Raw genomic sequence first — 10,741 nt, 5'->3', positions numbered from 1 at the left:
AGAGAGGGACATTCCCTCATATACGGGCAAATTTTTGAGTAGTTACGCTATAATTGCTTTAAGGGAACCATAGCCACTACACTGTTCTTTATTAGTGGTTTAAGATCATGAAGAACTTTAACGGCGATTCACTCAGGGCAAGATGCAGGTGTTATTGATTTTCTTCAAGAAGCGAGTACTTGTTACGCAATAGAAGATTTTTTATTTATGTTGAAGATAATATAATCTCACGTGACTTGTTTTGTTAGAGCTCGGAACCCGCTAGTCAAGTGGGGTACCCCTGGTTGTAACTGAGGATGACATAATCTTGCTTGTCATGTTAAATTTATTGATGATGCGTAGTCTCGCATGACCTGTTTTGCTAGAGCTCAGGACCCAATAGTCAAAAGTGGAACCCTAGTTGTAACTGAGGAATGCATGCACCTGGGTGTTACGTAATAGCTTAGGAGAAGTTTCTTCTTCAACATGTATTTTTTCTTCAATACGTTTTTTCTTTTAAGACGTTTTTTCCTCAAGGAATTTTTTTCGAGATGTTCTTTTTTCAAGATTTTTCGTCAGGGAACTTTTATAACCCCATGACAACAAAGGTTTCTGTCCGTTGCAGGAATCGAACATAAGAGCAGATGTTTCCTCAATAGAACTATGTGTTATCCACCTGGACCAGTTAATTATTGTTAATGATATGTTCTGAGAAAATAGGTTCCTCGTGATCAGCTGTTTCCCGCTCGGGGAAATCTCTGCACAGTTCCTAGATCAATAAAGCTATGGATAGCGTGTTTTCTATCTCCAGAAATATTTCACCTGGAACAGAAAGAATCAATATGTGGAAAAAAGTTTACAGGATATTATTGTTATACATCTGACAAACACACATGGATGTTACATCATAGTTATGTAAATTCTTGGATCGATAACCTCACTTTTGCTTTTCCGTGTTACCAGGGCTACACAAACAACACAAATGAATTATCACGTAGATGTAATAGCAAAAAGAATTTTAGCAAAGGCATTTCTGAGGGTTAATGAACTCTGAACAAAACCGGGGCAAGGCAATTTAACACTTCTTGGCGATGTGGTCCTGGCATTTTTGAAGGGTGGGGGTGTACTTCGGCCGGAAAAAAAGCAAGCTCTACCTCTAATAGCAAAAATGAGAAACTACTTAAATAAACAAACGAAAACAGGAGAAGGAAAACAGGAAAATACAGGAATGAAAGATAAGAAAAACACACCTATAGTATTATATATTCAAGATTCATCCTGGAACAAGAAATCTAAAAGAGGAAGACTTTTTATTGTACATATGCGTTTTATTAACAAACAAATTTATAAAAATTATTGAAACGCATTATTCTTGGGGCGCTGACATTAATATTATACAACTAGGAAAGGTTTGTTCGCCACTATAAAGTCTCACTCAATCGATGATTGTCTACATAAATGCTGAGAAATTCGCCGTAAGTATACCCACGACATCAAAAATATAATAATGCATGAAAAACATAGTTTTTAATCGATAAATTTTGTAATCGCTTTCCAATTTGATCTAAGAACCTTTGTAATCCCACAAGATTGATTAAAAACAAAATAATGTATTCAACATTTCCTTGAGTAAACCTTTTCTTTATTCTCTTCAGCCAGTGGTTTTATACATTTTCCTCTGTAAAATTGAAAACTTTTAAAACATACAGAAACTACCTTCTAAGAACAGAGCAACCCTCTCATTGCATTTTAGGTATGGCTCTGAATTTTATTATTGCCCCTTACTTTTAGCAAAACATTGATCTTTTTCAATATCTTTTCTTCTTAGATTTTATAATTCCTTATTTTTAAAATGGACATGGAAATGAAAACATTTTCTTGAATGAGCCTTCTACTTATTTTTAGTGATTATGTAAAAATTGGCTGTGTGGTTGCACCCACATTTTCTTGAAGGAGCCTTCTCTTTATTTTCAGTGATTTTGTAAAAATTGGCTGCGTGGTGGTGCCCTGCGACATCCGTCTTCCTCACTTAAATATTTTCTCACATTTGAATACCCTGATAGATACTTTTATTGGAAAAGTGGGAATATACCATTTAGTTATTAAATTGTGATGCCCCATGGCATTTAACTCCAGCATTGCACTCTATGACTGCCCGTTGGCACCCTCTGACACCAATCATTATTCCTAAAGCATTTTCAGACATTTTCTTGATAAAAAATATGATTTAGTTCTATTGGTTGGTGGAAGCATTGTATTGAATATTATCTTTGATTTTCAAGCATCAACACACTTCACGCCTCACCGAGGTATTATCTGGCTGGCCGTGCCCGATTCTACCGGTTCCAGCCATGTTCACTTTGGTCCCGGTTTCATTTCTGGCTCTGGTTTCGTTTAATCTTGTTCCCCCACTTCTCCCTCTCGATTCCACAGCTCTGATTCACCAATTCCACTCCAAGTTCCACCGATTCCAGGATTTTTTGTGTAGGTGCCCCCGTGGTAGTGTATGGCCGGTCGTCGACACTAGATAGTTCATTGTACTTTTTCGAACAGCATGACCTGTACATTGGAATGATAAACACCTATATCTTACTTTAAAAAGTGAAGAAAATATATTTCAAGAAGTTGTGAGTATATGATAAAATTATCTTAGCATCGAATATAGACGAAGATAAACATTTGAACTATGAAACAAGCATTAATGGGGATCTTATTGGAAGTGTATGCATGTGTTGTTTTGACAGTGTGGTGTTAAATTCTTTTCGAATACCGACAAAAATTCATCATAGGTGATGGTGGATATGCGAGGAAAAGATATTCAGAAATGGTAACACGCAAAGAGAATGCAAGCCAAAAAATATTAGTTGATTATGAAGGCAAGATCCTTGCTAGTGCTCGCGGTAACAAATTAGTCGCTGATTATCTTTCTGCTATTAACATTCAAAAGGAACCAAAACGAAGACATGACTACTATATTACCAATGTCATGTGCCATAGCTTATATACGTGCTGGAACTGCAGTCAGTGTAAAAAGAATGTCGTAATAGACGATGAAACTGCAAGTAAAATAAAAAAGGCTTTGACAAACAATTTAACGAAGGATTTTAAAAATGAATTAAAGAAAAACAAAGCACCGACAAATCTCAATATTATCTTCGTTAGCTTACCAACAGATACAGTCAACAAACCAAATAATGTCTATGATAAAACGTATGATGAGGTTGTTAAAAGTTGTTTATGACCCCAAAATGGAATAAGTACCATAAAAAAATTTCTTTTTTATGATGATATTCTACATGTCATTACTTCAATGAAATATTTCATACAGTACTTTGTCACGTTTCCATAATTTTTAAGTCACGCTAACAACTCCCACGTTTTTAATGATTATAAAAAGTCGGAGATCCAAGAAAAGGAATTTCCAGAGACAAAGGTACTACAACCGGGCTCACAGGGGATCTATTAGGGTCTGAGATAGGTTAACATGGCTTTTTACCGAAGTTTGAGAAAGATGGGCAGGATTTTTTTTTCAAACAGCAGACAAAGGAAAACCAACGGTCAGACACAAAGGTACAGAATATATATATATATATATATATATATATATATATATATATATATATATATATATATATATATATATATATATATATATATATATATATATATATATATATATATATATATATATATATATATATATATATATATATATATATATGTATATATATATATATATATAAACAGGAACAAAGACAGGCAAACGGAACTTCAGACTCACGGGGAAAAAGAGTGGGAGACAAACAACTCACACATACACACATAGTCAGACACACAAAGACAGACACAAAGACAGGCAAACAGACGCTTATACGCAAAGGCATAGAGAGAGAGAGAGAGAGAGAGAGAGAGAGAGAGAGAGAGAGAGACAAAATTCATACAAACAAACAGCGTCAGATACACAAGCAAACAAAGTCAGACACAGAGAAACGCAAACAGACACTCAGACACACGGGCACAGTGAGAGAGCGACAAAATACATGCAAAAAACACACAGTAAGACACACCAACACACAAAGACATACAGACACTAAGACATACAGGCACAGAGAGGGGGAGAGATCCGAAATTATATACAAACACACATAGTCAGACACGTAAACACACAAAGACAGACACAGGGACAGGCAGACAGACGCTCAAAAAACAAGTAGGATGAGAAAGAGACAAAATACACACAAACACAAAGAGTAAGACACACTTGCACACAAAAACAGACAAAGAGACAATAAAGAAAAACACACAAACACACAGTGTCAGACACACATACAAACAAAGATAGACTCAAAGACAAACAAACAGACCATTAGACACGGAGCCAGACAGAGAGAGAGAGAGAGAGAGAGAGAGAGAGAGAGAGAGAGAGAGAGAGAGAGAGAGAGAGAGAGAGAGAGAGAGGAGAGAGGCAGAGAGAGAGAGAGAGAGAGAGGGAGGAAGGGAGAGAGAAAGACAGACAGACAAACAGACAGACAGTAAGAGACAAAAAAACGCAATCAAACACCCCACTGACTTGACACAGTGATCTGTATAAAAGTTCAGTAGAAAATTTTATTTTATCTAGACTTTCGATCAAACTTTTGGGTAATTGCACAAGAAAATTCAAAAAAAAATTGTCCAAATACTTTTTCTTTGTTTTTACTTATTAGTTTTTGAAGAAATACGGAAATGAAAAAGGCTCGTATTTATCAAATCAGGACAATTCTCTTCAATAATGTACATTAAACATTAATCTTGTGGTATTAGTTTTAGTTGCTGGAGCTTTTTAACATTTAATCTTATATTTTATGTACATTTTTCATAATCTGTTTCATTTCAACTCTGTATTTGTAGCCTCAATATTGATCCTGAATTCAAAAATCTGTTCCAATTAAAATCTTCTGACAACATTTATGAGAAACAACAACAAAAATGAGAAACGTTTAAAAAAGATGAACCCTAAATATTGGCGAAAACGTTTTTTTAAATAAAACATGTCTCTACTTTTGAGAAACATCTCTAATCCCAGCTTGGGAAACCATCATTTGACGTATATAACTTCTACATCACATGAATCTGACTTTACGCAACTATTTTGAACTGTTATACTTCCATCATGTGACTTTGCACAACTGGTACCTGAAGCAATCTTACGAAGCGAGTCTCCCAATACACAGCCAGTAGGTTTCCAGTCCTCATGACAGAGTGTAGTCTACTTTTTTTTCATGCTTGTCACCTAACTGGCGTTGTTACTTGCCAAAATGCTTGGAGATGGACGAGGAATTTCACCGACTGGCCAACTATTTATTATCAATAATGTCTGTTTTGAATATGACATGTAGAATCACTGCACGTGTCCGTAAGACCACTGCATTTTCCTATCGATATTGAGATTTACGTAAATGTCATATCACTATTTCCATGCTCTTCTTTTAACCAAATTGAAAATTGTGGCATCATCTGTAAAATTAGGACAGGAGTCAGTAAAACTACTGCGTTTACAGACTAAGTTTGAGATTCCATTAACGAGGTCATGGGGTATCCCTCTCCCTCCAAGCGTGACGGCCCTGCGTCTGACATGCTCTACTGCTTGTGTTTCATATTCCTTCTTAAAAGCAACATCGTCCCTCATTTTCTATCCTACAGACTCTCAGAACATCTATAAAAAATGCTCATCTTTCGTCTGTTAGTACTTGCTGTATTAAACTCAATAACAAGGGTATAGTTGGTATTTTCAGGACGTTATAGTTACTATAGTATACTATAGTTATACTATACTATACTATAGTTTAAATATATTCACAGGAACAGCATGTGTTTCGAAGATTTAACCCAGGATTATTTTTTTCTAAATAACAGGGTGTAGGTAACTAATGCAACATCATTTCGGTAGATATAATTGGTAGGTATTTGTAACTCTAGAGATGACCAAATAATATAAAACTACTTAATTCTGAAACACAAGTACACCAAAGGTGTGACTAAACTTGAAAGTCCTGGATAGATCAGTAAGTGGAGCATCTAATCCTTGGAGAGGTTTCTAAAATAAAGTTTTACCATATTTTTTCTGACGCTATTTTTTAAACTATCCTCAAGTGTGCATCTGATAAAAGATTTGCTCCTGTTAGTTTTATAGAACCTGAATTTGAGTAATGTAAAGAAGAAACGAATAAAAATGGTTTCTAAGGCAAAACGAAAATACGGAAAAAACACAAGACCAATATTTCGAAAGGACAATTTTTCGAAATAAGACAACCTCTGTCTTAGACAACAGAGGTTGTCTTAGACAACAGAGGTTGTCTAAGACAACTTCTTGTCAAGAGGTTGATATTTCGAAAGGACAACCTCTTCTTCAGCGCGAATACAAAATTATTTAAGGATAATGCTAAAATGTGGCAAAGAAAAAAGAAGCAAAAACAAACGTGGAGAGTCAAACCGCTATTTAAAAAAAAATGATCGTTTCTACTTTATATTACGGCAGGCCTATTTGGCTTAAGAAATTATCTTCTGCGTTTCAGTTTTCTTTTATGTAACGTTTTCATATCGAGGCAGCATTCGATTTAAAAAATGTGTGGATTAAATTCCTAGAAACAAAATATTGACTGTTAGATATTCTTTCAGAATATTTTCAAGTGTTTGGTTTTCAACAAGCCATTTAAGTTGCCTCTCTCATTTCTAGGGGGGAGATCCGGTGAAAGATAACGCAGCTGAAATTTTTAACTTACCATTAAAGCGAGGGCACATGAGCGCCATACTATCGAAAAGCCGCGTCTATAGACTTCTTTCGCTCCCTATTTGCTTACTGACAAATTTGCTAATAACTTTATGCTAGCTTGTGCGAACTGAAGTGTTGGCTAGCAAAAACCGGTGGGAAATAATTCTCAACAGGCTAAAAGGTAAACTGTTGGCTATAGGTTGAAACAGGCTAGCTTATCTCTGAAAATACTTTTAGCAATCTAACAAAATGATTTTCTATTTTGAATATATAATAGCATCCATTTATTATCTGTTTTTGCTTATAGTATAGAAACTGGCAATCCTGACATGCAGAATTATCAGCTTTTGATTATTACACTTCTAATTATCTGACAACTTTTCTTCAACAACGATTTGACGTGTAAGAAAATTTTTTTAACAGTGTCTTTCAGATGACAGAAAATTGACTTCAATGGAAAACCAAATTCCAGTCACAAGCATTGATGGAGTTCAGGCTTCCAGCTCCCAAAGAATTACGTGTAGCGATTAGAACAGCCTATTCCTATGTTTTGGTCATGCTTGCCGTCTGACCAGCGTCGTCAATAGCCAAACTGGTTGGGGGGGTGGCATTTTAGTGACTGGCTGGTTATTTTTACTGACTATTTGTTACCATTAATTAGCATAATGTCTGTTTTGAATACGATACATAAAATCACCGCACGAGTCTGTAAAATCGCTGCATTTTCCAATCACGATTAAGATTTCGGTAAATGTCATGTCACTATGCCCATGCTCTTTGTTAAAACAAGTGGGAAATTATGGGACCATCTGTAAAATCAGGGCAGGAGTCGGTAAAACTGCTGAGTTTACAGACCAGATTTGTAATTTCCGTAGACGACATTTCAGTTTTTTCATGATCTTTATTTAACCGAGTAAAATATTTTAGCGGAATCAGAAAAATCGTGGTGCTTCGCACCACGATATTACCAACTCATTTTTTTACCAAAAGCCCAAAAACATTGAGGGGTGGGTTGCCCCCCTCCTCCCATGCGTGACGGTCCGCGTCCGACACACTCTCATCGACACATTCACATTTTCTACATAATTACCAAGAAGACGTACTGTTTTATTTTGTAGGATCTGCACTCTTTTAAAATTTGCATAGAAATTACTAGACCAAAGGACACAACCGTAAGAAATATAAGACGCAACAATGGTGTGATATAATAATAAAAGAACTGATAATGGTAAGACATGCTTTAATCGACGCAAATTTCCCAAACCTCTAGCAACTTTAGCTGCAACAAGATCACTATGGTTCTTCCAAGATAGATTACAATCAAGCTGGAATCCCAAATAACGCACTTCATGCACCTTTGACAAAGGCCTACCGTTAAAAATATCTTTTTATCAATACATAGAGGCCTACCAACTCTCCTATAAATCATAAAATTAGTTTTATTAATGTTCACTGACAAAAGGCTCAAACTTGTAAATACAAAAAATGCCTTTAATACCCTATTTACTTTCAACAACAAATCATCAACAGATCTACTAGACACAGTTAAAGCAGTATCCTCCGCAAAAGTCGAATACAACACTCAGGTAAGTAGAAACGCATTGAATCAACATACACAAGGTACAGAAGTGGTCCCAAAACAGACCCCTGAGGTACACCCCACCTCACTTGAAAAGGAGAAGAAAACCCATCATTTAATACAACTTGAATAAATCATCTACCACTTAGAAAACTATGAAACCACTTTAAATAGTTACCACGATCTCTAAGGGATTGTAGACGTTTGAGTAGAATATTAAAATCCACTGTATCGAATGCTTTTCTAAAATCGATAAAAACAGTCAAAGGGATTTCACCGCGTTAAAAGCATTTATTTACAGTATCACAAAGGGAATGCACGGCATCCGACGTCGAGTGACCTTTTCTAAAGCCAAATTGGTTTTCACTTAACATCCCCGTTTTCATAAGGTGATCACAAGGCCTTTTATGCACAATTTTTTCAAATATTTTCGAAAACAAGGGTTGGACTGATATGGCTCTATAATTTTCAATTTCTAGCTTGGAGCCACCTTTGTGAAGGGGATTACTTTTGCCCTTTTAAGCGCATCAGGGAATATACCGGTTTGGAGGGAAATATTGATTATATGGACTAGACATGGCATTAAATAACACATCACTGACTTAAAAGTTTTCAGATTGATGCCATCTGTCCCTGCTGAATTCGACTTGATTGTTTTCATAACCTTCAGAATTTCATCTCCAGTACAAGGCTGAAATTTAATTTCATTTCCAATTCCTCTATCATCCACAAATTCATCTTTCATTAAATCGTTATTAAAGTTCACCAACCCTTGCGCCTGTACATTTTACCCAACACTTGAAGAAAACTCAGCAAATTCAGTCGTGATACTTATCTCATCATTAACAAGCTCTCCTTGAATCAGTAGCGAATTAGGTGGTGCTTCTTTCTTCTTTCCCAATAGGTCTTTAATAACTTTCCAAATTCCTTTAGTATTATCCTTATTTAAACTCAATTGTTTGGCAAAGTATTCTTTTTTAGCTTTTCTTCTCATCGAGTTTACTTTATTGCGTATTATTTTGAATTCTTCCAGTTTCTTGGCACATTCACTATTTAAATATTCCACATACGCTTGATTTCTTGAATCTGACACTTTCGGAATTTCAATAGTTATCTAGGGCTTCCTGGGTTCACGCTTACATGGTTTCAAGAATTTCACTGGGCAAGTCTTATCATAAATTGGCTGTACGACCCCCATCATACGGTCAAATGCACCAGAAGCGTCATCTTTCATATCCATAATCTCACTAAAATCAATGGTACTCAACTCTTCGCCAAACCTCTGTAAATTCACCTTTTTCGACGACCTAGTCTTTACTTTTTTGATTTTATTTCTTTTTATTCGACCACAAGGTACCGCTCCAACAACTGGGAAATGGACTGAACAAGGGGTAGAACCACATCGACATAACTACGGTCGAGATACTTAGAACCAACAAAAATATTATCAATGAGAGTGGCTGAATGACTCGTAACACGTGTTGGAATATTTACTATGGAGAAAAGATCATGAGCAACCATCAAATTAAAAAAATCAAAATTCGCTCCATTCAATGTAAGCAGATCAAAGTTGAAATCACCCATACAAATAAAATCTAAACCTGTCCGAGACACCGCACACGCAAGTTGATCAAACCCACGTTCAAATTCTTCCCAGCTAGTACTTGGTGGTTTATACACAACACTAATCAAAAATTTTACTACTTCCCATATCTAAGTCCAGACTAAAACTTTCGAATTTACCCTCTATCCAAACATCAATATCATTTCTTACTTGGTAAGTCAACGACTTAGAAAAAAAAAAATAACAAAATAAATATGAAAAAGTTTTTTCAACTGGAAGTAAGGAGCAGCTTTAAACTTAAAACGAACAGAAATTATTACGCCTATGACGGACTCACCTCCTCCTAATGCCTCGTTCTTTACGCTAAAGTATTTTTAGTAATTTCAACTATTTATTATACGGCTTTTGTGATTCAGGGGTCATTCTTAATGAATTGGGACAAAATTAAGCTTTAGTGTAAAGAGCGAGGTACTGACGAGGGGTGAACCCCCTCATATATGTAATAAAAACATGAGAATACAAAAGTTCGTTACGTAAGCTAATTTATAAGTTACTTATAGTTTTTTCTAATAAAACATTCGTCAAAAATTAAAAGTTCTAGTTGCCTTTTTAAGTAACCAAAAAATCAGAGGGCAACTAGGCTTCCTTCCCCGCTCTTTTTTTTCTCAAAATCATTCAATCAAAACTATGAGAAAGCCATTTAGCCAAAAAAAATATGCAAATTTCGTTTTAATTATTCCTCTGCGGAGAGCCAAAATCAAAACATGCATTGATTCAAAAACGTTCAGTAATTAAATAAAAAAACAAGTTTTTTTAACTGAAAGTAAGGAGCGACATTAAAACTTAAAACGAACAGAAATTACTTCGT

Source organism: Artemia franciscana, chromosome 17, assembly GCF_032884065.1.
Source record: "Artemia franciscana chromosome 17, ASM3288406v1, whole genome shotgun sequence".
In the NCBI taxonomy this organism is placed as follows: domain Eukaryota; kingdom Metazoa; phylum Arthropoda; class Branchiopoda; order Anostraca; family Artemiidae; genus Artemia; species Artemia franciscana.
Note: the sequence above shows the minus strand (reverse complement) of the source record.